The sequence below is a fragment of the Podarcis muralis genome, chromosome 17 (assembly GCF_964188315.1).
Source record: "Podarcis muralis chromosome 17, rPodMur119.hap1.1, whole genome shotgun sequence".
NCBI classification, from domain to species: domain Eukaryota; kingdom Metazoa; phylum Chordata; class Lepidosauria; order Squamata; family Lacertidae; genus Podarcis; species Podarcis muralis.
In genome coordinates, this window is record NC_135671.1 from 29,906,805 (window position 1) to 29,934,516 (window position 27,712).

Consider the following 27,712-nt stretch of genomic DNA (forward strand, 5'->3'; position numbering starts at 1 on the left):
AAAGTCACATTCTCTCAGCCAATGATTTCAAGGAACAGTATCTTTCAGCCGTGGTAAACTTGGTAAATGTTTTAAAATTCCTTCTTTATAGTTAAATAATAGGGGAGACAAGCACACCTCAGAAGGGAGGGCATTCTACAACCAGGGAACCAGCACTGAAAGGCTCTGACAAGAGTCAATGCCAAGCTGGTATCACCACCACCTGCCAACTGTAGGGTTTGAAATTCAGTGCAGAAATAAAGGGGGGGGGGAAATACTTCAAAAAGAAGAAATCATATGATTTAGAAGCACACGTATTCACATTCAACTTAGAATGCCTATTAAGTGGCTAAGCAAGTCAAGTCAAGTTAAAAATAAAGGTTGCAATCCCCCCCACAAAGCAGGCTTATGTGTATTTCATAGGATTGCCAACTTTTATGGGTTGATCGGGTGGCATTAGCAGGGGGTTCCCATGCCCTATAATCACCCCAGCTGATTTCTGCAGGTTGCATAATTGTTAAATGCATAGGAGCAAGCCTTTCAAGTCAGTTGGCAAGCCTAGCCTTTAATGGCCGCAACGAAAAAGAGGAAATTCAATAGGTTAAAGCACACACAGCCACCCCCAAAATCCCCCTTCCCCTCATGCTTGCTTCTGAAGCCTCTTCTGTGCCTTCAGAAGCTTCCTGTCACAAATCCACCTACTGAATAAAAAACTATTTTTATTCATCTGCTGTGGGTTTCCCCCCCTTTCTGTCTCCTTTCAGGCCTAACTTCTAATCTCTGGGTCTACCTAAATTACGAGGCTGAGGCCTGGTCTATCAGATCGTTGCCTGGAAACCATTGCTTAGCAACAGCAGAATAAGCATGTCCATTGACTAACGTTCACCAGAAAAATAAATAAATCCCTTTTAAATAAAAGCTTCCGACGAGTTACACAACTGATGGGCAAAAGTAAATACTAGCTTTTCCCCTTTAACTACTACCCATTTCCCAAAATGCATGGTACAAAATGGATAACTTTCCCATAATCTTTTTCTCCCTGCACCTGTCAACATGCCCAAGTCTCTCATCAAATGTTAAACTCATTCCAAAGAAGCAATTTTGAAAATATTTTCTAACCCATGTGTGGCATATACCACCCACAAAGCTTCTTTTCCTACACTGCCAAGTTTCAAGTCAATCCATTAATTGATTGCAAACTTGTCATCTTATTTGTTTATTAAATTTATATTCTGCCATTCCTCTCAAAGGAAATCCAGAACCTTGTTCTCATTGGAATGCTGAGAAAGCAGTTCAGCCAACCCCATTAATAACAGGCCTACAAATGTGGCCCTAAGATGAGTTATTTAAATAGAATAAATACATCTCAGTACCTCTTCTCCCTCCTCCAGTTCTTGACCCAGAAAGCTGTCTAAAGAGAAACACCAGGGCGAGGCGAAGGGTTTCAGGGACGGCTAACAACCACCCGGATTTGATCTTCTGCCGCAAGCAGGCGGGCGTGGCTATTGGACGACTATGTGAAAAATCGAGATGGCTGTCCCAAGATCGTCAATCTGGGCAGCTCAAAAACAGATTTCTTCTATAAGCAAAAGAAGCATGGCTTTCAGAAAAGGTAATCCCATCTCCACCATGGTACATTTGCTGGAGACTGCAAGGATTCTTTTTTAAAAAACGACTACCATCTTACTGGAAAGCAGCTCATTTGTTCTTAGTCCTTAAAATTTGTTGCAGAAACTAGTATGTAAAACTCAGTTTGGAGGTTGCTGTCTTCCCTGCCATTCCTCAGTGGTCCCTAATGTTACCAAGGCAGTTGAGCATTTTTATTGCATCTGTGTCTCAGAGGAAGGAGATTTACATTTCAGCCCCTGTGACTTCTAATCTACCCCTTTATATATAAGCAACCTAAATTTCTGTTGACTGAAACCTTTCAGTTAGTGTTATAGACTGTGCCTATATTTTCTCTGAAGTAAGCCAAGCCACAGCATCTTTGTAAATTATGCATCAATAAAGTTTTATAGTAGTCTTCTAAAAAAATAAAAAATAAATAAAATAAAGACAAACGCCAGCTCCCTCAGCCTGAAAGCGGAGGTGAATGCTGCACCCCATAGTCATCTTTGACTGGACTTAACTGTCCAGGGGTCCTTTACCTTTTACCTTTTCCATGCAGTGCATGCACAAGCGACATCTTCCGGAGTCCCACTGATTTACGTTGCCAGAAAAGAAGAATTCATTAAGAAACAAACAAACTACAAACATGTTAGTCTACTTTTTTGGACTATAGAATCTCAGTCCCTTAGGTTATGCCATCTGGCATTGAAGAGTGGAAATGTTTTAATTCTAACAGAGTGCCATGAAGAGGAGAGGAAGATCGTTTTTATTGAGGGAGATGTCCTCATTCTACTCCATAGGCTGTTAGGATGGAATGTCCTCATGATTTGGGGTGCAAATTTTAGACCTCGAATGAATGGGTAGGATCATTTGCCAGCAAAGGGCAATATATAAATCATATATAATGATTTCTGCAGGAGTGCCAGCTCCAGATCTCAAGTGTATGAGTTGAAGAAAAGCAGCTGGATTGCACCAATACATTGGAAGTGAAGTTGATTATCTCATCATGCTTGGAATTTGATTAATATACAGGCAACTGCAACAGAGTGAGGTTTGGCTTAAAACACACGGACAATTATTAGCTAAATGCAGGTTTTTATGTAACTACAGTTAACAATAGTAATCTGCCATGCTAGAGCAAAAGCTACTTCTTTGTGTGTGTCGATGACTTCAGCTAGTCCTCCACAGAAGGCTAATAGAATCAGAGGGATTCCTGATGCTCCTATGGGAGCTGATGTCCTAGATGGCTTGTGGGCTACTTAGGTGACATGATTTCTCCCAAGCGCCTCTCACACGATGCAGATCCGGCTCAGCCAACTGGTTTTCCAGGAAATAGAGGGACAGTGATGGAAGCAGGGAGAGTTACTGTAGAAGATATGAATTCTAGGAACACATAAGTTTATCCACACTTCCCCTGTCCCACTGTTTTCCCCTGTGGAAAACCACTCTTTAGCATTCAATTGAATGGAACTGCAATTCAGGTTTTCCCTTGGAAAAGAGCTGGGCAAGGGAAAACCACTCAAACTCATACCTAGAAAGCGTGGGCCAAGCAGGAGAACTTTCAGATGCATGCTTTCTAGGCACAGCACACAGAACCCAGAGAAGGGCTCATTATTGAGCCTACATGGTAGCAGAATGATGACTGACACATCATCAGTATCATGTCATCTACAAGGTGTTGTTTAATGGAGTGGATCCTGCCAAATTACAGGATGCTGGCTTCAGAGGCGCTGGTACTTCTCGCCAAAGGTGCAAGGGAGCCTCTGAAGCAAGGAGAGACCACGGACCTGTGGGATGTAAACACAGGAGCAGTCAATGACAACATTCCTAGAGTGTACATGTTAGAACATGGGGAGGGATGTCAGTCCAGCAAGCAGGTAAACTTCCTGGGGACGGACTTCCTCCGCATGTGACCAGAGGTGGGTGTGGCCTCACCTGTGCAGGTAATGATAAAAGCACAGGGCAGGCAACCACTCTCTCTCTCTGCCATCTTCCTTCGATGAGGAAACATCTAAGGATGCTCTCTTGGCTCCCAGCCAAGAGAGGAGATAAGGACTATCTTGCTACAAGATAGATTCTGAACGTATGTAACCTTTTTAAGCTGTCTGCCTTCTGGGATCATATTGTGAACAGAACGTGAGTAAACTCTTTTATACTTTTATAAAGACTGTGTCGTGTCTTGTATTTTAAGAGGGAACAAAAGGGGAAATTACCAGGGTAATTATTATAGAGGTTCTAGCGAACCTGTGCAAGCGTTACCGTTGCGAACTTAAAGGGGAATGTCTATAAACTCTGCTGATATTTTGGGAACTTGTTAGCACAAGTTGGATAAGGATATAATTAGTCAATATATCCTCTCCTGCACCCCAGAACATTCCCACAGGACCAGAAGCTCAAAAGTTTGCTTTTCATCACCTTTCACACTCTGCTAGTGACTTCCTCCATAACCATCAGGGTCGAGTCTGTTCTGCTCTGCATCCCCTCTCCCTCCTCCATCAGTCTGTCAGTCTGTGTGCCTTAATGCCCCCCTCTCTCTACTCACTGCTTTTCCTTCTGCCTCCTTCCTCCCTCCCTCCTTTCCTTTCCCCCTTTCCTGCAACTTTCAACCACACTCTCTGTCTTTCTTTCCTCCCAGCCCCTCTGGGAGTCTGCTCACACTTCTAATAGCACTGCTGGTCAACTGGGGAGGGGGCCCCAGAGGGCTATTTCTGGAGACAGCCTTCCTGGCTTCCTTAGAGAGTGTTTTGAGCTTTGGATCGGTCCAAAGCATTCTGAATAAATTCAGATTCATGGAACCTGCTCAGGACTGATCCGGAGGTGTGATGACTTGCTTTGGACCAGATGCTGAATGAGCCCAGTTTGATTCTGGATTCAGCTGAATTGTTACGATATTCCAAGGTTCATCCAGCTTTTGAACTCATTTCATACATGAGTCTGATCCTGTAGGTGGTGGTATTTGAATAGATGGGCTTAAAAATCCTCAGGGCTACATGCACCCCAATCTACAGAGAAATTGTTTTCACTGCTGAGCAACTGTTTGAGTCTGGCCCCACCAGCTGAACCTCCAGCTGCTTTACAGGGATTCTAAGGACACTGTCCAGAATAGCATACAAGAAACTGCAGTGAAAAATGAAACCTGGAGACATGGGAGTGATGTAAGGGATTATATAATAGGCTTGGGAGAATCAGCTGGACAGCGCAACCATGTTTACAGTTTTATGGTAAAACTACCGTTCATACTCGCTACAAGCCAGATCTCATTTTAAGAGATAGTCCTGGAATTTACAAGATTTGAATAAGTTGCATTTTGAAGAAGATTGTGGCTCCAGGCACAGTGAAGCTATGGGCGGTAGGGCCAAGGCATGGTGAATTAGTAATAAACACAGGACAACCACAGGCCACAACTTTATTGATTACAGATGTCAGTAGGTTTTGGTACAAGCGTTGGGTATGTATCTTGAATCAACCAGCCCGTCTGCTGGCTGATTATTTGGCAGGGTTAACCAAGGTTAAGGATCACCCTTTGACGTACATCAAATTGGGGCATCCCACTGAGATCACCATCTGGGCGTTCTCCCCTGGATCCTTTTAATGGGATACCCTGATTCCTTGTAGTGGTGGGTGCTCCTGACCTCCTGTCCATCTACATTGAGGATCCAACCCAATGTCTTATCCGCCATCAAGTTGTGACAATTGCTATGAGGTAGGCAAAACCCCAGACAAGCCAATTTTTTTCTGAAGGCAAATTCCTCTTTTGTCCTGAACATGGCGGCCTAAGGCTTCCATAGCAAGATGTTATGCACTTACCTTTGGGCAGACCACACCTAAAGCATGGCGTGGGGTGAGTGGGGAATCCAAAGTCAACTGAGGCTGAGGCTAGACTGCAATCGCCCCCTCCCCCCAAGCTGGCTGTAAACGTCTAATCTTGCCAAACAGCAGCAATAATAGAAAATAGAAAATTATTTTGCAATTATATCTACCAATGAGCCTTCCAACTACACTTTGTAAAGACTTCCATGTATGTTGCAGCTGTAGAAAAAGAGTGACATGATTGATTAAGGACAAAAAAATGTTTTTTCTGAACCCATGTAGTACAATGGTGCCTCAGGTTAAGAACTTAATTCATTCTTAACCTGAAACTGAGGTACCACTTTAGCTAATGGGACCTACCGCTGCCGCCACAAAATTTCTGTTCTCATCCTGAAGCAAAGTTCTTAACCCGAGGTACTATTTCTGGGTTAGCGGAGTCTGTAACCTGAAGCATCTGTAACCTGAAGCGTCTGTAACCCGAGGTACCACTGTATTGGGGAAATATGGGAAAAAAGAATGAGAAAATCTCATAAATATGCTCTATGAAGGGATCTCTGAAAGAATTACTATATTGGACAAAAATATCAGCTGAGGGAAAAGATATAACACATGACTGGAAGCCAGGCCACCTAGTCATTTTGACACTTTGGCACCCTATTTGCAAAATTCAACAATTCCAAAATACAGACGCGCTTTCACTTTCACTAGATTGAATATACTGCCTTTGGCTGTACTTGAGGGTCGATTTCAAAGAAATTCACTAGAAAAACGGTCATGTCCCTGTGGAAATGGCAGTATTGAGTCAGTGGCTCATGTGCTTCTGGCCTGCACTCTTTATAAAGATTTGAGGAATGAGGTGATTAACCTTCCATTATTGTCCATGCTGGGTCGCTCAACCATTGCTACTGTGTCCTTTCTTTTAGCAGATCAAGATGATCAGGTGACAGCAAAAACTGCAAGGTTTTAGCAGGGGCAGTTAGAATAAGATCTATTATTTGATTATTGATGTAAACCCCCCCCCCCAACATTTTTAGTAGATATTACAGCCTTTGTCTCTGCTACTTTTACAATGAAATTTAGTTGGAACTGTTAGGAGTAAGGTTTTCAGCTATATCTCACTGATACTGGAGTTGATAAGGCACCTAAGAATGGCAGGTAAACATTTTGTTGAGCTGTGTTGGGGACAATACCTTTGTTTTTCCTGATGTTGATGGCTGAAATTATATCACAGAGCTCCTTGCAGGATTTAGTACAGGCTACACTCCTTGCAATAATCTAGTGCTTGAGCAATATTTCTTTTGAAATCGTATGGAGTTCCCTACCAGGACAGACTTTGCTCGTGTGCTCAAGACATCGATTCCATAAAACATATTTTGTTGCACTGTGCAATATATGAGCAAGCCAGGGCTGAATTGATATTACCCTTGCTGGTACCTTTCCCGGGAAAATCAGAGGCTCACTATGTCAGGTTCCTATTGGAAGACCAGAGAAACGCTAAAACATTAGCAGTGGCAAAGTTTTTATCCGTTGTTGCAAGAACCAATGATCCCTATATTCTGAACAAAATGCTTGTTTAACCTGGAGGTAGGCTGTATGGATTGTGTATTGCTTTGTAACGATTTGTTGGGTCTCTGGACCATAATAAAGATTGATGATGATGAAATCATATGCAGCCTCATGCAGACGTTACTGAACAGTTTGCTATTGAACTCAGACTTAGAGCTAGTAATGGTTGATTTGGCCCTGCAGTCAATGATACGCAGAGGATAAGATTATTTCAGTGTGAAGGAGGAAAAGCTCCCAAGGGACCCTGATTTTTCTCTGGAACAATTGAAAAGTGCAACATAACAGAAGTAGCAAGAGTTCAACTGAACACCATGACATCTTCTTTAATATCTGGCAAGGAGCCACATCCAGTAATTAGGGGTTTCCTGCATGGACTCTGAGAAGTCACAACCTAAATATAGATATGACCAAACCAGAGGGCATATGTGCCCCCACTGTGATGCAGTATAAAACTAACATTTGCGAAGACTTGGCAGAAATGTGCCATGAAAAACCATTATACCAGGGTAAGGCAATTAAAGCCATTAAAGTAAAGGTAAAGGTACCCCTGCCCGTACGGGCCAGTCTTGACAGACTCTAGGGTTGTGCGCCCATCTCACTCAAGAGGCCGGGGGCCAGCGCTGTCCAGAGACACTTCCGGGTCACGTGGCCAGCGTGACATCGCTGCTCTGGCGAGCCAGAGCCGCACACGGAAACGCCGTTTACCTTCCCGCTAGTAAGCGGTCCCTATTTATCTACTTGCACCCGGGAGTGCTTTCGAACTGCTAGGTTGGCAGGCACTGGGACCGAACAACAGGAGCGCACCCCGCCGCGGGGATTCAAACCGCTGACCTTTCGATCGGCAAGCCCTAGGCGCTGAGGCTTTTACCCACAGCGCCACCCGCGTCCCTTATTAAAGCCATTAGGTTCTAGCAAAAACAAGAATGTCAACTCAAGATCAAGAGCTTGATTTCAACAGTAGCTTACTGGACGTTAGCTCATAATACCGCCTGGCAGCCTGCAAGCCAAGGAGGTTGGACAGTGTGTTGGTTTAACCTTCCAGAGACTTCCAGTGAAATTCTGACTGAATACAGGAGCTGAGGGGAATATTTTGCCTGTTAAACCCTTTGATAATTATCTGGTGGGAAAGAATTAACTAAGAATGCGGTAACCCTTGTGGCTTATGCTGGACCTCAGATGCAGTCATTGGGGACCATCGTTCTTAAATTTGTGTTCTACAGAAAACAGCCATGCTACTGTTTTTTATAAGACCTCTCCTCCTACCAGAGGGGAGGGGTTGTGAGCGGGAGCTGGTTCCTGCTTTGGCAGGGGGTCGTATTTGGCTCCCTGCGTCAGTTATCCCAGCTGTCACACCGTGCCCTTTAGCCAGCCAATAGGGCTGGCTTAGGGGTGGGGTTTAGCCGCATTTAAGTGGCTGTGGCAGCGCCGTGCCCCATTCTGCTTCAGCGAGGTGGCACTGTTTCGAGACGATGGCTGTGGCGATCACACAGGGTCCCCGGACGTTTAACGGTCTATTGATCCCTGTGCCACCACTGTGCTTGCTTCCCCGCTGCCACCAACCCGTTCCTCTCGGGTAAAACACCGAGTCCAGACAGTTGTTAAAAGTGTACCAAATAAACAAGTTTATTTTATAAACATTAACAAGTTTATGGTTTCTTAGATAATATTCCTGTCGGTATCTTAATTTTAGTTTCTTTACCAGCCTATACCTTCCTAATACCTTCTGACTGATTATCTCAACTGTTTGACTGACTCCTCTTAACAAATTCTCTCACATCAGACTAGCCCAACCCACAGACTTCTCCTCTCTGTCTCTTCTAACACAGACTGTCTTCTCAACCACCCTAACTCTAACTCCCTTCTCTTGGGTTCCCATTGGTTAGTCATTTTACAAGGGAAGTTGACCCTTTCCTTATGAACCCAGTATGATGTCACACACCTACGAGGGCAAACGCCATGATGGCGTTCATTTTTCTGCTCAAGGAAATGATGTGTGGTTGGCCGATATCATCAGAAGCATTAGAGATTGGTTGCAGCTGTGAGGGTATTTGGCGGTGAGCCTCTTTTGGCTTGGGTGGCAGTTAGGCATTGGAATATGTGTGGTGTGTTGGAGGGGAGGTTGTGGCCATCACCTACCCCTCTCCTTGTTGGGTATTCTGTTAAAGGGATCCGGTGGTCGTGGATCCTGTCCAATGCCCTGCTGGTGGCTAGGGCCATGGAACGACCCCCGGTGATGTCAGGGGACACTTCCAGTTGTATTTGCATCAACAAGCTCCTCCCACTGGTTGTTAACCCTCAAATGACTCCCCGCAGAGCGGGGTGGAGTCATGTATAGATTGTTAGACCCAATGCCTAAGCCAATACCACTCATGTGCTGTAACCAATAAAGTTGTGGCCTTATTTAGCCCATTACCTAAAATACATGTGTCCTTGTGTCCTAAGCAGGTGTCGGGTCCTCAACTCACAACAAGCTTTTCAACCCTTCCAGTATTGGACATGGCAGCTTGTGAGACACTGGACCTTGTTTATTGGGTTTAATCTCTGACATAGGAGCAGCTATTTGCTATATACTCTGACATTTTTGTTTGTCGCTGAGCCTGATGGACCTTACCAGCAGTAGTTCCTGTTAGAAATGAGTGTCAAAAGGTTCCTTTTCCAATACTCAATAAAGTGCACCTTGAGTCAGTTGGAAAGTACAGGAATGATATCTAGTGTTTCAGTCCCTTGGACTGAGTAAGCAGTCTTGTAATTACAGAAAAGGAAAATGGGAAGTTACTCATATACCTGGACACCCATGATGTAAATAAAACATCTTGGAGACATCTTCATACCACCTGAAGCGATTCTGATATATTTAGCCATCATACAGGGCAACCAAAGCAATTTCTGTGCCCAAACCAGGCCTAAACCCCAGTGAAAATTGATTTAGAAAATCAGTTTCCTCTAGCAGCACCTAGATCTAGTCCACAATCACCTGCTCAAGAACCTTGCCCAACAAGGTTTGGTGTTTGATATAAAGGACTATCAAAAAAACTGGCAGAGAGGAACTGAGAGAGAATTAAGAGCCTCAGACGTGAGGTCTCCAGGCTGATAGCAGATAGACTGATGGACATTCGTTGGGGATCGAAACCGGGAAAGGGTGGGGTGGGGTTTGGGAATCCAAAGGGTGTATAACTATATTTTGATTCTTTTTATTTTGTTTTGTTAGGAGTATAAAAATGGGGAATTCGTGGAAGGGATATGGGGTCGACCTTAGAAAAAGATTTTAAGAATGGGTACTGATGTATAAAGATTGAGGTTTTTAAGTTAAAATTGGTTATATAAAATGAACTAAATATAACAATGAACTGAATATAATAAGGTCAAAATTGGGGACAAGAACTTGTTGAACTAATAATTGGAATTGGAATACAAGAAGGGGAGGTGTGGGGAAGTCATGGAAATATGTTATTGAAAATAAGGATTCTAAACGGTGAATGTTTTTAATTTTCTTGGTTTTTTCCCCCTTCTTTTTTCTGGATTTTTGAAAATTTTAATAAATATTTTTTTTTTTTTTTAAAAAGAACCTTGCCCAACAAGGGGAGATTAACCTGAAATTACTTAGATTTTCCAAATCCAGGGGGTTTCTTGAGAAGTAGTTTTACCATCTACAGGCAATGAAGAAGGATCTTTCATATCCCCAATCTCCCATATACATTGACCTGTTTAAAAATAACCTAAAGACCATTTAAATATGACAGAGTGTGCATGTGAGACAGAAATGTGGAAAGATTACGTATTTCTACAGCACATTATTCCTCCATTCCCTTCAAAACCTGCTGACGTATTGAAGATTTGCCAGAGATACCATACTATAACTCCCATTTGACAGCTTCAGCAGTCTGTGTTTAACTAATATGCTGACTGGCCAATATTGTACATCTGTCTCAGACATATGTCTAACGTTAACTTTTTTTGTACAGTACTGTCTGATCCGTTTGGTTTTCCCTTTCAACTCAATATTTTATGTTAGGATCTAGCCTGAAGTGTTAACATTGCTGGGCCCTATTCAATATGGCTTGACCTGCTCAAAAGGAGACACAAAGAGAACAAAACTGACTACTGAAGATAATTTGAAAAGGAATCAACCCAGGGCGAACAAGCAGAAAAAGAGACAGCAAAATGTCTAGGCCCAGAAGGGATATTAGGCAATTCGAATGAGGCCAGCACAACGTGTTTCTTGGAAATGATATATTTATCCCCAGTTCTGCTTCCCATAGAGAGCCTCACATCCAACCATTGTGTTAATTTGCTTTACACATGGAACAACTGACAGTTCGCAAATCTATCTGAATGAACATAAAGGAGCAATTTGGGGAAAGAACCAACCTAAATAAAACATTTCTGTTCCAAACCAAGCATTTAGTACTTTGGAATTTAGTTGCATGCAACTGCTTCAGACAGTGGCCAAGGGTGGGAGTGGGACCTGCAGTAAAATTCTCTGCAGGGAACAACTTCTGAGAATATCAGATAATATCTCAAGGGAAATCCAGCCATTGCCTTGACAAAGAAGCCAAAGCTCTTCAATTTGTCTTCCTGGGAAATAAATACACTGAGGACTGGGAAATTTCCAAACACCTGCATCTGAACTGCACACAAATCTAGTGTGCTAAGCGTGGCAAGATATTAACTCACTTTTCTAGAGAATTCTTGAAACAGTTCCCCAAAAAGTTACGTGAGTAGGGGAATCCACAAGGCATACTCGGCAAAAGTTGAAAATTCTGAATCTACAGAATGAGTGATCAGGTTTTTTGTCTAGCACCCTGCTAGGCTCACACTGTTAAAACAAACAAACTCCCCCTTCCTTCGGAAGCTATTGGTAACGTAGTTCAGTTTTGGGTTAGGGGCACGTCAGGGAACTGGGAAGGTGTGGTGGGTGGCAGCCTACTCTGGCACAACTGGCCTGTTGTAATATACAGCTACTGACTCACACTTGTGGATGAAAGAGTTAGCGTATTTTTCGCTCTATAGGACACACTTTTTCCCCTCCAAAAATGAAGGGGAAATGTGTGTGCGTCCTATGGAGCGAATGCAGGCTTTCACTGAAGCCTGGAGAGTGAGAGGAGTTGGTGCGCACCGACCCCTCTCGCTCTCCAGGCTTCAGGCAGCTATCCGCAAGCCTTCGGAGCGCGGCGGGAGTTCCTGCCAGGCTTCGAAGGCTTGCGGATAGCAGGCAGCAGCCTGAAGCCTGGGGAGGGTAGCACCAACTCCTGCTGCGCACCCTGGGCTTCAGGCAGCTATCCGCAAGCCTTCGGAGCCCAGCGGGAGTTCTGGGGGCTGGGTTCGGGGGAAGCTTGGGCTTGCCCCAGCCCCGCAGCTAAAAACAAAGCCAAGACAGCGAGTGGGATCCATCCCACTCACTGTCTTGGCTTCTGCCAAAGCCGCACGCAGCCTCTCCCGGCTGCAGAGGTTGCGTGTGGCTAAAGAGGAAGCCAAGACAGTGAGCGGGATGGATCCCGCTCACTGTCTTGGCTTCTTTGCTCTTTGGGGCTGGGAAAAAAATAATAATTCCCCCCCTTTATTTACCCCCCTAAAAACTAGGTGCGCCCTATGGTCCGGTGCACCCTATGGAGCCAAAAATACGGTAATCTGAGCCCATAGCTCAGGTTGTAAGTGGATTAGCAGGCTGTCGGCTGGTTCTGTTCTCCCTTTCTCAGTCTCCCTTCATGCTTTTTAGAACAATCTCTCTAAAAGGATATTTTAAAGCCTGCTTCTTTGTTAACCCAATGATAGCAAGATCCTTTCTGTAAGGAAACAAAGTGCTTTTCTTTTAAAAGTCATTTGGAACATTTTTTTCATCTTAATTTTATCGGCAGTAGATGGAGACTTGTTTGTGGTAATCTCTGGAAACTGGAAAATCTTCACTTTTTTTTGCAAAGCTAAGAGTCTGTGATTTATTCTAGCCTAAGTATTTCTATGGGGAATGTTTGTTTAAAGGTGGATGAGGGCAGAGGCAAATCTAACCAATGGGAGCTTGCCCATTCCAGCATGCACTTCATTCCATGGGGGCCAGACAAATAGATATTTCTTTCAATTGTGCCCCAAGAGGCAGTGTGTGGCATGGGATTGGATAATCTAACAGGTGGCTCTTCCTAGTGGTGCAGGACAGGGGTGCTTCTGTGACCATCTTTCCTTCCTCCCTGCCTCTACCTCTACTCTGCCAAGCCGCTGCAGAAGATGGTGGGAATCCGGCCTGAGCTAATGAAGTTCCTGTGGCTGAGGTTCACAGGGAGCAAGCTGTGCTGCTACCAGAGAAGCTAGTGATGCTCCTTCCCGTGACCCCTGCCCCTGCCATTCCAGAGCACAAGACCATCACCATGGGTCCTAGAAGTAGGTGTGGTTACTTTTGTCAATGGAGGCATTGTTATAAACAAAAATCTGCCCTTTTCCCCTTATGGGGTATCCAAAAGCCCATATAGAGTCCTTACGTAGGTTCCTTATTGGTAGGAAAAAATAACAGAGGCCAACCAGACAATACTGAGAAGCAAAGCAGCTAGTAAGCCTGATTTTTATTGATCTGTTGCGACAGGGTGCTCCCCTCACACACAGGAAAGGAGGAGGAACCCAGAAAAATGGTGCGCAAGGCCTTATATAGACATTTTAAATTCCCTGCCCTGGAGCTCAAGACCACCCCTCCATACATCATACATACATCACAGAAGGGGTGTAACCCAAGACCACCCCCCACAAACATCAAATCTACATCACAGAAAAGGTGTTGTTGTTTTTCCTGTCCACCAGGTTATCTGATTGCCTTTCCTGATTGCCTTTCCTGATAGTCTGTCACCCATTAAAATGTTGATTACTCAATTCCTGAGACAATGGGAAGGCTCCCTGACCCCCCTCCCTCCTTGCAGAGAAAACATTTGCTCAGTTTAGGAATCAAAATGGTTCCAGGTCGGTCTTCCTGTGCTGATCTATGTAAGTGCTTGGTTGGCACATTTATGAACATTTTATATATATCTAAGAACTCAAAATTCCTATCACAGCATCACCCATCCCTACTTTGGCGAGAGGAGGATGGTGGTGGGATACCTTCTCCAGGCACTGGATGCACGATTGGTTCATGGTTCCAAGGCTTGTACTCCTCTCCAGGCCAATGGTCTCGATGTTGTGGTGGAATGCTTTGTGCCCTCCCATTGGAGGGCTAGGAGTCTTAGCAGTCACTTGTGGGTGTTGCAGTGGTGCCACCGCCCTAGTGCCATGGATTGTGGTCTACCTGCATGGCAGACTGCCTGCCCCATGACTGATGCTGTTGGGCCTGGGCCTTGGTAGAATGAAAGGTGGCTAGAATCACTTGCTAGGTTCGGGGGTGGGGAGGCTTACCTGCCTTACAGTGGGGGAGGCAGGTGTCAACCCTTCCTGGGCACAGAGGATGGCAATGATGGCACTAGCGACAGGAGACCATCAATAGTTGGGCTTGATGAAAGGCATCAACTGAGAAGAGTGCTTGCTGGTGAGGGGGAGGACAGAGAGAGTGGTGGCGGTCGGAAATCTTTAGCTGCTGGATTGGGCATCTGCAGAGAAGCCACATGATGTGAAGTTGAAAATATGTGTCTGCTGTCCAGGAGCAAGTCAAGCAAGCTACTGGAATTTGGCTGCTTGAAGGCGGAGACAGCAGCTGCCTTTTGCTAGCCCTTCACCAGAAAGCTCTCTGTCCCCAGTGGAGAGGTTCCTGGGAGGATGGGGGGAGGTTGTTGTTGTTGCCGCGGCATCACATTTTCATTGGAAGTGACATTATTTGACTACTCATTTCTGAAGAATTATGGTAATTTCGAGGCCAAACTATTTCTCAGGGATTCCCGTGTTTTTGTCCTTTTAAAAGCATTTTAAAATATTATTTTTATTTCCATCAGAATTGCAGCAGCTCACTCACTTTTCCTGCTTGGACCAACAAAGTTCTCCAGAATGCACTGCTAGTTCTGACCCCATTTTTATAATTTTCAGTTAAAACCATCTGTCAGCACACATAAGATGCACACTGTTTCAAAAGACCCTGGTAGGGCAATACCTTTATTGGCCCAACGAAAATATGCTTTGAGCCCTCTATAACAAATGATTGTAGTATTAGCATTATTTTTGCTTTCATTGCAAGCAAAATCATTTCGCTTTTAGCTGGCAATTCTAGAAGAAGAAGAAGAAGAGGAGGAGGAGTTTGGATTTGATATCCCGCCTTTCACTCCCTTTAAGGAGTCTCAAAGCGGCTAACATTCTCCTTTCCCTTCCTCCCCCACAACAAACATTCTGGAGGTGAGTGAGGCTGAGAGACTTCAAGGAAGTATGACTGGCCCAAGGTCACCCAGCAACTGCAAGTGGAGGAGCAGAGACGCGAACCCGGTTCCCCAGATTAGCAGACTACCGCTCTTAACCACTACACCACACTGGCTCTCTATACCTCATATTCATATTTCAAAAGCACTGATTCACCTTTCAGAACTTGTGGAGAAGGCGTTAACTATCTGTTTATAGAGGCTACTAAAAAACAGAGAAGAAAGTGCTTGACCAGGAAATACTGTATACCATGTGAATGTTCAAAGGGCTAAACACAATAGGATGTTAAGTATGCTTTATGTCACTAGCACACATGGTTTAATAAGGAACATACATTTCTCAGCTGCTGCCTGCAGCCTCAGCAAAATCAGGACTGTGTAGGATTCAACTCTTCCCTCTACTGTGATCCTGATAAAATTTCCCCTCCCAGATTTATTCTATTGGCATTGGGAGGAAAGCTACATAGGCACTTTCCAAACCAATTACAAAATGTTTGGTATAAAGTAAAAACACATGAAATAACTGGGCAACTCTTTCGCAATTTTGAGCTATAAATGCATATTTTGGTCATTTGCTCATTATCATTGTTTACATCAGAGTTCCCCAAGGATTGCAGAATGCCTTCCAAAGACTTGATGTTCCAAACTGTTTTGGGGGGGGAGGGGAATGTGAAGAGTAACAGCAACAGGAATACCATATCCAATTTCTGCACAAGTCAATTTGTATAGAAGTTAAACGCTTCATATTCCCTGCTTTTCCCCCTCAGGTGATTTGGCCTCAAACCCAAATGCAGGAGAAACCGATGATATAACTATGAAAGACACTTCAATTCTTTCCATTTGCTCAGTTACCTGATCTTCTCCCAGGATTAGTCATAGGAGTTGCTTTCTTCAAGCATTTCTGCCAACTGCTCCTGGCCAGAAGGGACAAAATTCCCTGTATATGTTCAAGCAATCCACTCCAGGCACAGAGACTTTCCTTTACTCACTGTTGTGTATTTTACAACCTATTTTATCTCAAAAGCAACAAACTGAAGATCTCAAGGGTTTCCCAAAAGTTTACTGTGTGCTACTAAAAGGAGGCTGCAAGGCAGTGACTGCAGTGGTGTGAGGTAAAAAAATAATAATCTCAATTTTTTGTATACGAAACTCTGGACACTATTATCGTATGTGAGCTATGTGATCAACTGACGTAATGGTTTATACTATTTTAAAAAGGAAAAAGAGGCTTTAACGGGATTGCACACTTGAAAATGGCTTTCACTCTCCTTTTAATCTTTTCCCAATGTTGCTTTGCTATTGGGCACTTTCAAAGAGTTTGTTTTTTACATTTCCAACACTCATTAGGGCAGTGGCAGACTTGGGTACAGTGGTACCTCGGGTTAAGAACTTAATTCGTTCTGGAGGTCCGTTCTTAACTTGAAACTGTTCTTAACCTGAGGTACCACTTTAGCTAATGGGGCCTCCCGCTGCCGCCACATGATTTCTGTTCTCATCCTGAAGCAAAGTTCTTAACCCGAGATACTATTTCTGGGTTAGCCGAGTCTCTAACCTGAAGTGTCTGTAACCTGAAGCGTCTGTATCCCGAGGTACCACTGTACCATGGAGTCCTGCAGGAGCCCAAAATTTGATGCCCCCCTGTCCTCATGCTGCCTTCCCAAAAGCAGGTAAGGAGGCACCTGGCTTTGGGAAGGAGGTGGGAGATCTCTAGGACCTTGTCAGAGCCTTACGTCTCCTTCTACAAGTCCTGGGCCTTGCTTACCAGGCTTAGAGAGGGCACTCCCTCAGCTCAGCGCTCAGTGTGCGCACTCCGCTCTCACAGCCCTAAATCCACCCCTGCCAGTGGCGGTTCGTCCTTCGTTGGCATGTCAGCCCAACCCTCGCTGCCCCAGGTGCAGCATTCACAAGGTGTTTGTGAGGGTTCAAGGCAGCCCATGGCAGGCACATCCCACCCCAATGCTGGCTGAGCGGCCATTCAGCGATGGGGCCAGGGGCACAGCGGCAGAGCAGGATCCTTGGATGGGGGTGCCTTGCTTGCACCCACTGAAAAACATGTGCCTGGGGCTACGCCCCCTGGTCCTCCTGGCCCCTGCTTAGGGTACTTTTTATCTACCGTATTTTTTGCACCATAACACTCACTTTTTTCCTCCTAGAAAGTAAGGGGAAATGTCTGTGCGTGTTATGGAGGGAATGTCTACGGGTGGCATGCCTACGGATTTTCCTCCTCTAAAGACTACGTGCGTGTTATGGTCGGGTGCGTGTTACAGAGCGAAAAATATGGTATTTTGATTTTCAGTACTGGCAGTGCTATTTTTCTAGAACATGGGTAGGAAACTAAAGTCCGGGGGCCAGATATGGCCCAGTCGCCTTCTAAATCCAGCCCGCGGAACTGAGTTTCGGCTGGGAAAAAAAGCCCTGACTATTGGTATTGTGTATTACTTTGTTACAGCTTTATAACAATTTTGTTATAAACTGTTATACATAGTGAGCGTGACCCTGCTGGTTCTCCTTGATCTGTCAACTGCTTTTGAGACCATTAACCATGGTGTCCTTCTGGGACGACTCAGATGGATGTGAAATCAGATTTGTTTTTGTAGGGAAGCTGGTTTCTGTCCATACTGTTCTTGCCCAAGCCACTTGCAACAGATGCAGCAATGCAAGGGTTTCAGGGATCAGTGCATCATCTCAGGCATTCGCTGGGGTAAGCCAGGGGTCCCAGAGCAACACTGAAGCATAGGACACTTGCTGTTGGCACTTGGGGATCGCAAATGCCTTTTCAAGGATTGTAATGCCCCTTGGAGTGCTGGAGGAGACTCTTGAGAGTCCCATGGACTGCAAGAAGATCAAACCTATCCATTCTGAAGGAACTCAGCCCTGAGTGCTCACTGGAAGGACAGATCCTGAAGCTGAGGCTCCAATACTTTGGCCACCTCATGAGAAGAGAAGACTCCCTGGAAAAGACCCTAATGTTGGGAAAGATGGAGGGCACAAGGAGAAGGGGATGACAAAGGACGAGATGGTTGGACAGTGTTCTCGAAGCTACGAACATGAGTTTGACCAAACTGCTGGAGGCAGTGGAAGACAGGAGTGCCTGGCGTGCTCTGGTCCATGGGGTCATGAAGAGTCGGACACAACTAAACGACTAAACAACAACGCCCCTTGGATGCTCTTTCAGCAGGTTAGTGATCCCTTTTGTGTACATGACTATCTATTTGTTAAACTTATATCCTGCCTTTCTACTAAATCACACTTGAGCAGCTAATGTTAGTAATATAGGGAATGGCTTGTTTTACAGCCTGAAGTGGAATAATCCATTCATTTCAATGCGAGCCTAGTTCCCCATTCATTCTGCTGCATGTATAAGCTAGGCCTGTGTTAAATTGCTGAACCGGCGTTTTTGTTTGCCAAACGGAGATGGAAGCCTTTGTTTTGCCAAATGGAAAATCCGCACAAAAAACCAGAGCTTCTATATTTAGCAAAGAAACTTGGAACTCAAGAGCTTAATAAATCTGGCAAAATCTGAGCTGCTCCTGCATCCTATCTTTCATTTTCTTAATGCTGCTGGAAGCAAACACGAGAGTTACTTTCAAATATGCATTTTTTTACCATTGCTCGAAACTGAAATTTTCATTTAGTTAGAATACGCTTACAATTAGGCTGCTTAAAAAGAAAAACAACAACCAATCAGCTACAAATAGGATGTCACAAAACCCAAACATCAAAGTATTACATTAAAAACCTGACAGTACCAAACTATCGAAGGCTTTTCACCAAAGCCAGACTAAACGTCTTTCCTTCTGCAGTGTTGGATGGCAGGTTGAGAGGAGTTCCCTACCAGGACAGACTTTGCTCGGGTGCTCAAGACATCGATTCATGATGATGGTATTAGCAAGTTGCACATGGTTTGCATTAGAACATAAGAAAAGCCTGCTGGATCAGACCAATGATCTGCCTGCCTGCCTGCCTGCCTGCCTGCCTGCCTGCCTGCCTGTACACACGTTCTTTGTCACTCACTTGAACAATAACAGTAACTGTGGACACACTCTCTGCTTTACAAAGTAAAATGTTTCAGCATTTGAGAAGAATTAGCCACACCAGTAGATTCCCATGTGGTTCACTGGCTTTGCCCAATACTCCGAACAGCTTTGTAAGCAAACAAGCAAGCAAGCAAGCAAGCAAATAAATAAATAAATATGCATGCTTCCACATGGCAAAGAGTGTGTAGGTCACAAAATAGGGAAGAAATGTCTGCTTCTGCTGCCTTTTAGATGCTGGTTTCTACAGTGTAATTGACATGCTTTGGTTAACCAAATCAGCTAAACCTCAAGCCCTACGGTTTGTTAAATCAGACTGTTTGCTTGCATGTTCTCCCAGTAATCACAGCATTTGAGGGCAGAAGAAATACATTTTGTGCTTCAACAAGCTTGAGTGCATATTTGCTTAGCAAAAATTGCTGGTTTCAGTGATACATGGTGGTATACATTCATAGCTTTAATGTTACTGACATGAAAACAAAGTAAGGATCTATCCATGCACAAATCCTTCCCTCTTGAAATCAAGGCTTGAATGTCTGCACAGATACTCTAGACTAGAGTATCTTCTTACTCTACTGCACAGATACTCTAGAGTGGCTTCTTCCCAGAATGGCTAGGAACTTACCATTTCACACAAGGTCCCTTTGAAGGACTGGACCACTACACAGCACCCTGGGCTACTGGACATACATGCCTCTGCAAAGGCTGTGGCCTGCACTGCACAGATTGGGCCTCTCAGCTGTCCTCACAGAGTATCTAGGAGAGCGATATCAGGGCTCTAATAAGTATGAAACATTAGCCTTGTACATGATTTAGGTATGGGTAGAGCTATGGTGTGTTGACTTGAGAGAGGGACCATGCTTTTAATCCTAGTCCTGATGTTGCTCTCTTTCCCCAGAATCCTGTGTGGAAGCAGCATGATTCCTGCTGGTCAAGAAATATCTGTGAGTTGAGAGATCATGGAATTGTAAAATTGGAAGGGACCCTGAGGGTCATCTAGTCCAACCCCCTGCAATGCAGGAATTTCAGGTACAGCATCCATGACAGATGGCCACCCAATCTCTGCTTAAAAGCCTCCAAGGAAGAGAGTCCACCACCTCCTGAGGGAGTTTGTTCCACTGCCAAACAGATATTGCGTGTTCAGACCCAGAAATCTCCCCCCTAAATTCACACTTGACTCAAATTTTGGTTTTTGGCAGAATTTAGGCCACAACTTTATTGATTACAGAAAGTGACTGGTTGTATAGGTTCTGGTTAAACTAGCTCCCTGCCCTGCAGGTAGCGCTGACCCAGGGTTCCAGCATAGGTCAGCCAAGGGTGAACACCTGGATAAGCGGAAAGCTGGGAACAGGCTATCTCCGCCACCCAAATGTCTCTCTGGACTCAGGCACGGGCACAACCCCCTCTCAGGGGTTGACCAAACTATCGAGTCCCTGGATTCCTTTAACGGAATACCCTTTACATAGGGATGGCAAGAGCGTTCTCCCTTCCCTATCACCTGAACCAGAGCCTATCCGCAACCTTACAAGTTGTGACAATTTGCTACGCGGCAGGCGAAACCCAAATGGCAACAGCCAATCAGCCAAGTGGGGAAAATTCCTGCCGTGCCCCTGTCCCAACAACAGACGACACACGACGGCATAGCAAGGTCAAGCTCAAAGCCCTAAAAGTAGGGAGAGGTGGGCGGGTGTTCTGAATGCATGCAACGAAAGAGGAAGCTCTGGGTCACGTGCATGGGTATAAATAGGTCCCTTGAACCATTTGGACTGCGTCCCATTGGCCAGATTGCACCCAGCTTTGAGGGACCTACCAATCGGGTGTTGTGGCTGACCAATCGTACCCACCCACAACACAGGGTGTCGACTTCCAGGTCTCACCGCAATACGTGCCCTCTTTAAGGGAGGACCCGATTTACTGTCAGAAAGTTCTTCCTGATAATTTGTTGAAATCTCCTTCCCTGTAACTTGAAGCCATTGGTTTAGATCCTAGCCTCTGGAGCAGAAGAAAACAAGCTTGCTCCATCTTTCACGTGACAGCCCTTTAGCTATTTGAAGATGGCCATCAGGTCTTTGGTCCTGTTTGCTGGTATTGCTTGTGTGTTTACTAAGAATTTATACCCTGCCCTAAAGGGCTTGTGGCCATCACAAAGCGGCTTAGTCCTTAAATCTGCTGGCTGCACCTGCTTTCTATGGAGCGACAGATTGCAAGGCCTCATTTGGGCCCAAGCAGCTGCAAAACTAAACCTCCATCCCTCAACTTGTTGGGGGTTAGAACGAGAAAGGCAGAGTTGAGAATTGTGTGTGAGTTAGAAGCAAGAAGCTGGGAGGCTGCAGGCTGGGCAGCAGAGAGACAGAGCCATGCCTGATTTCTGTTGTAATCCAAGGCTGTGGCTATGGAGAAACAAGAGCCTCTTGGGATGTTAAGACTGTGAGCCCCTCGATTTTAGGCTCATGTGTGTGTGTAAATACACCAGATGTCTGCTAGTGTGGTGTCTTTTACCCTGTTTCCCCGAAAATAAGACATTTTTGCTCCCAAAGATGGGCTAGGTCTTATTTTCAGGGGATGTCTTATTTTTCCACGAAGAAGAACATTTATTGTCTAATTGTGAGTCAGCCAGACTCCGTCAGGGCAGAGCGAGCAGCAGGCGGCAGCTTGTTCTGGTGGTGGCGCGGGCTCTCTGATTTAAAGAGACCTCGCACTGCCTGAATTGCTCTGGCTGCGCTGTGGCCAATCAGTGAGCTGCGCGGCGGTGCCCGCCGCTATGATTCAGAGGAGTCAGACGCCTTACGGTAGCTTCAGGGGCCTTATATTCTGGGGAGGCCTTATGTTTGGGGGAGGCCTTATTATCGGGGAGGTCTTATTTTGGGGGAATGTCTTATATTACAGTGAGAGGCAAAACTGGAAGTAGGTCTTATTTTGGGGGGATGACCTACTTTCGGGGAAAGACAGTATTGGTAGCTCGTCAGAGTGGAGGAGGGCTGGGGATTGCACAGCCTGGGCCTCCAAATTCCTCATTCAAGGCAACTGAACCTGGGTAAGCTGCTGGAACCCCTGGAAGCTCACACCTTCCGGAGACTAGAATGGCATGCAACCATATTTTACAGGGACTGTTAAGTATAGTAATTTAATTGACTGAAATTGAAATGAAATGCTTTCATGCATTACTATGTGTTTAAATTTGATTGGTTGTTAATTGAATTCTAGAGAGTAGTTCTAGTAGTTCTCATGTGATTGACGAACAGTATCATGGGAGGTATCTAGTGAAGGAGAGACTCCATTTTATATGAAGCAAGACGACTGTGTTTCAGAGTCCACTGTGAACACTGCTAAGTTGAATAGAGCGTTGGAGTGACTCTTCTCTGCTTCAAAGAGAGAGCGAGAGAGAGCAAAGCTGCAGGAAAAGGTAAAAGTGGAAATCTCTCATAGGAGCTGCAAGACATGGCTTAACTGAGATACAGAAGGCTGAGTGCTAAGCTCTGGAAAGGGAGGAAAATACAGTTGCTTGAAAGTTCTTAGTAGAGACTGTAGGCCCATGTTTGGACAAGCATGTGACTGTAATGACCGCTCCCCGCATAAAACGGGGTTAGGGTGGCTCCATCAGCATTGGCTTGGCTTTGCCTTCCCTCAGGTGGGATACCTGGAGGTCTCCGCCTACCTCAGTCAGTTGTCCAATCCCACCTGGGGGAAGCGTTGCCAAGGAGACCAGGCCAGGTAGGGGAGGGATTACCTGCCCACACAATAGAGGGAGGATCTTACCTGGGAATCCTCACTTGGCTCCAGAGCTTCTCCCACCCTACCCACCCTCAGTTAATGCCTTATTTTGCAGGTTAACTTTTCTTCACAGGTTTTGCAGGTTAACTTTTCTTACAGGTATGCGGGCGCTGCTACGTTAAGGTCGCTGTTAAAAGGCCAGAAAGGAATTTCCCTGCATTGGCAGGTTTCGCCTTTCCTGTAGCAAAACGTCACAACTTTGGCAGTATCAGGCCTTGGGCGGAATCCTTTAGTCATCTTCCTCTTTGCAGTGGCAATACCAGGGTTCCCCGTTAAAGGGGTTTTCTGAGGGGAGGCTTTGACCGTATGCCGAAAGGTCGTCATTGCTCTCCCCTGCGATGGCGGCGTAACGGGGGTGGCTATCTCTGCTTGAACATATGTTCTCCAGAGCCGGCCCATCCCCCCCCACACACACACTGGATAACCCTGATGCTCCCTAGGTCCCCGGCTGGGGACTGGGGAGGGAGAACGCCCAATGCCTGAGCCAAGGCCTACCCACATTTGAAATTTAATAAAGTTGTGGCCGATTTAATCCCATAGCACGTTGTCTTGAGTCGTTATTCCACATGACGGGAGGGGGCGACCGCTTGGGATCTGGGGACTCTGCCTGTCCACGCAAATATTATGTTTTAATTCATCTATAAACTAAGTTTCTGCAAGTAAAGTTTTTGAATGTTAAAGTCTGGACACTGACACCCTTCTTTGGAAATTAAACCAGTCATACATATGATTTGAGCTTCTTAGTTGTGTTTTCACTACTCTGACTTCAACAGGGACAATAATTGTTTTGTCATGGTTGGGAAGAGGGGTTGTCTCTCAATCACCATGGAAAAACAACAGCAAAGAGTCTGTGAATTTTAAATAACCACAACAGATTTTACAGTAAACAAAGAAGCAAACATTATTTCATTTTTTTAAAATAGCCTAACTGGAGACATGTGGCATCATGAGATCGTTTTGAAGTTAAAACCCTTGTGTTCCTGAGCTTAATGACTTTAAGATCTGTAACTGAATTTCCAGGAAGTTGAGTTGGCTATACGTTCACCTTGTCTGATTCTTCACTCACACATCTGCTGGAGGAGGCAGATTGTTCATTTTTTTTCTAATAAAAAAATGTCAAACTGCTTAAAAGAGTGGGTATGAGAGAGGGTTTTTGTCAGCTAATGGGACTGTGTTCAGCTGGCCAGCTTGAGCCAATATGAGCCTTAACCTGTGTGTTAAACTGGCAGGTTTTCTTTTATCAGTGCATATACTGGGGCCTAGAATGGTTGCAACACTCCTGCAGAAACCTGATACAGTGGTACCTCAGGTTAAGAACTTAATTTGTTCTGGAGGTCCATTCTTAACCTGAAACTGTTCTTAACCTGAGGTACCACTTTAGCTAATGGGGCCACCCACTGCCTCCGTGCTGCTACCGCCGCGCGATTTCTGTTCCTATCCTGAGGTAAAGTTCTTAACCCAAGGTACTATTTCTGGGTTAGTGGAGTCTGTAACCTGAGGTACCACTGTACTTGAATTGTGTTCAGTCCACCATTCTCACCAATTCACCACAGATAGATTTGTTATTAGAAAGCAGAAAACCCATTCTGTAGTTGTTTTTTCCACTGGTGGAAGTGCACCTACAGCCAGCCCAGCCCTCACTGTCAATGCCGCTGGTGTGACCCCACCCTCACTGGAGCAAAGCGGGACAGTGCTGAGCTGGCTGCCTGAGCTTTGGGGCGGGGGGGGGGGGGCGCAGTCGGCTGATGCAGCCCTTGGACCAGATTATACAACCATTTCTTTAGCCATGATGGTATAATTTCATATTGATATGTCAGCCTTCTGAATAAAGGAGAAGCAAGACTCCTGCAATCAAATGGCCTGGAATAGTAACATTACCTTTCTTAATGTCAAATCTGTGTCCGTTTGTTCTCTTGCATGTAGACTGTCCGGCAACGATTTGTTTTATGCACATTTGCAAATCTTAAAGTGACCCTAAAAACAAATTTCAAAGACAGGTCATAGTGGGAGACCACAGACATACCATTATAACCGTGGCCTGTAACCACCCTTTCCTAGTTTTTGACTCACCCCCCCCCCCCAAAAAAAATGGAAAGTATGTACCAGAGGAAAACCTTTGCAGAGTCTCCTGCGGAAAGACGGACAATCTTGGTTAGCACACACATCTGGAATTTGGGTCATTTAGTAGTTAATGACATCACTAGTGATGTATGTTTCCAGGATGATGTTTAAAAATACTGGTGCCTGCATATGCATTTATATCATAAATATATATGTCACTAGTGACATCATCACCTATTTAGGTATTATTTATTTAAGTATTTCTATTCTGCCATATCATAAAATATCTGGGCAGTTTACAACACATAAAAACAATATAAGTAATAATTCTCTGTAGGCAAGGGGGGGAAAACTCTTTTAGAGATACTTGAAAGTCAAAAGCGAGGCTGCCAGTTGAATATTCCACAGCCTGGGACCGGTGATTATTTAATAAATACCCCAGTTTCCAGATGTCTACCCAAGTCCCCCCTCCCCTCCCCCATACTATAATCCCTCTTCAAACTCCTGCAAAGATTTTTCTCTGGATATACAAGGGCACATAGGAATCGAGTCACCGGACGACTGAGAATTTGTTGGGCAGAGAGGAGACAGAAGCTTGATCAAGAACGGCAGAGGAGCCATAAATGAGACAACTGGGTCTCCAGGAGGAAAATTAGGGCAGGCACTGGACGTTTGCTGTTGGCAGGAAGAAGCAGACAGGCAAGGGAGCTGGGAAGGTTGAGAGCTGTGAGGCCAAAGGGCGATTCTCAAGTAGGAATGTGTCTGCTGAATTGCACATATGGACTTGAACTAAAGAGTCAAATCTTTGGCTGAACGTAGAAGCGCAGCTCTGTTGGAAAGGCACCCAAACCCTTGACAACAGCAGCCAAGTCACTTATACACTTTGCAGTCTGGAGTTTTGATCTAGGAAACATTTCTGAGTGTATGTTTGCGCACGAGTACCGTCAACGGACGCACCACATTTTCAGCTAAGAGATTGATGTAATCTGCTGTCTCTTTTTGAACAGCTCGAACTCTCAGTCGCAGATGGCACTCATTAAGGAGCAGGGGGAGAGGGATATGTTATGTTCCCACTTCTTTGCGCTGCCTTGTGGGGACTCCATCCCTAAGATGAGAGGTCCACCTTGCATTGTTGTGCTAGCTCTAGCGTTCTATAGAGATTGCTAGAAGTCAGCTAATTGCTAACTGCCTTTTTGCTGCTCCCTGTCACTCCTCCTGCACCACAGCCCGGGAGATTGGCAGCACTTTCCACTGCCCCAGAGTGCAGCAAACAGCTGGCTCCACTCCTGCCTCCAGTTCCATGGAACTGTCATGACATGGCTTGATCAGCTTTGGCATATGCATAGCATAGGGGAGTGAAGCATTTCTCTTTCCCTGTTAACTTGGATGTGCACACTGTTTCACATGCACAACTAAATGTCTTGAGTTTGTACGTTCACGTCCACACAGAGGAATGGCCAAGGGGAGGGAAGAAGGGACACCAAGAGATATAGCCCCCAGGCGCGACTGTTTTCACGAGAAGCCGTTGGAGCGATCTCCCCCCAGTTACCCTTACAGGGAACAACATTTTCCATGGCAATGCACCAGCACTTGAACACTTTTTTAATATAAAAAAAATTAACTTTTGGCAGTTCCATTTATAAAACACAGCACACAGCTGTTAAACCTATGCACGTAAAACATTATGGAAAATCTTACAATATCCTGGCAAGTTTTTTTTTGAAGAAATAAGAATTAAAACTAATTGGTCTGGAAAACACAACAACACACCCTCCAAAATTCTATACTTAAATTGGCAATGCTCTTCAATTTAACTGAGTTTTTAAGATGGGTTTTGCCAGGGTGAGGAAGAGAGTGGCTAAATATTGAGGTAGTCACTGGAGATGGCGAGGAAAGCATCTATGATCTAGCCAGAGAGCTGCAGATATGGCTACTGCCCATTTAAGTATAATCAGTGGCTAGCTGCAATAGAAGAGCATTGCTCAGCTCAGTTAATATCAATTTGTAGGTGAAGGTGACTGCATTCTGGGTCTTTGTCCTGTGTGTTACGAAAGACCATGTTTCCTGCATGCTTAATTCCTTGATTCAAAATACAGTGGGGCACTAGGCATACAAGACCATTTCTCTTTTTATAACCAGCCCCTTTGCTGCTACAGACAGGAATAGGTAAGTTGAAAAAGTCAAGGTTTATTTTATTTACATTCATTCATACATACATACATACATACATACATACAGCTTATATGCCAAAGGGGCTTCTAAGTCGTTGAGAATGATAAAATCAATACTTACCGTATTTTTCGCTCTATAAGATGCACTTTTTCCCTCCTAAAAAGTAAGGGGAAATGTGTGTGCGTCTTATGGAGTGAATGCACGCTGCGCAGCTATCGCTGAAGCCAGAACAGCAAGAGGGATTGCTGCTTTCACTGCGCAGCGATCCCTCTTGCTGTTCTGGCTTCTGGGATTCAGAATAATTTTTTCCTTGTTTTCCTCCTCCAAAAACTAGGTGCGTCTTATAGTCTGGTGCGTCTTATAGAGCGAAAAATATGGTAATTGAAACAATTGAAACAATAA

At 44.9% G+C, this 27,712-nt stretch overlaps 1 long non-coding RNA gene across 2 annotated transcripts in view; it reads right to left on the reverse strand.

The window, feature by feature from the left end:
- LOC114587966 (uncharacterized) overlaps positions 1–27,712 on the reverse strand; it is a 53,617-nt gene that overhangs the window by 1,251 nt on the left and 24,654 nt on the right. The window contains exon 2 of one of the 2 annotated variants that reach the window (XR_013391132.1): positions 24,956–25,051. The exons of the other annotated variant lie outside the window; for it this stretch is intronic. This is a non-coding gene — a long non-coding RNA (uncharacterized LOC114587966). The remainder of the gene's footprint in view (positions 1–24,955; positions 25,052–27,712) is intronic. 2 annotated transcript variants of the gene reach the window in all.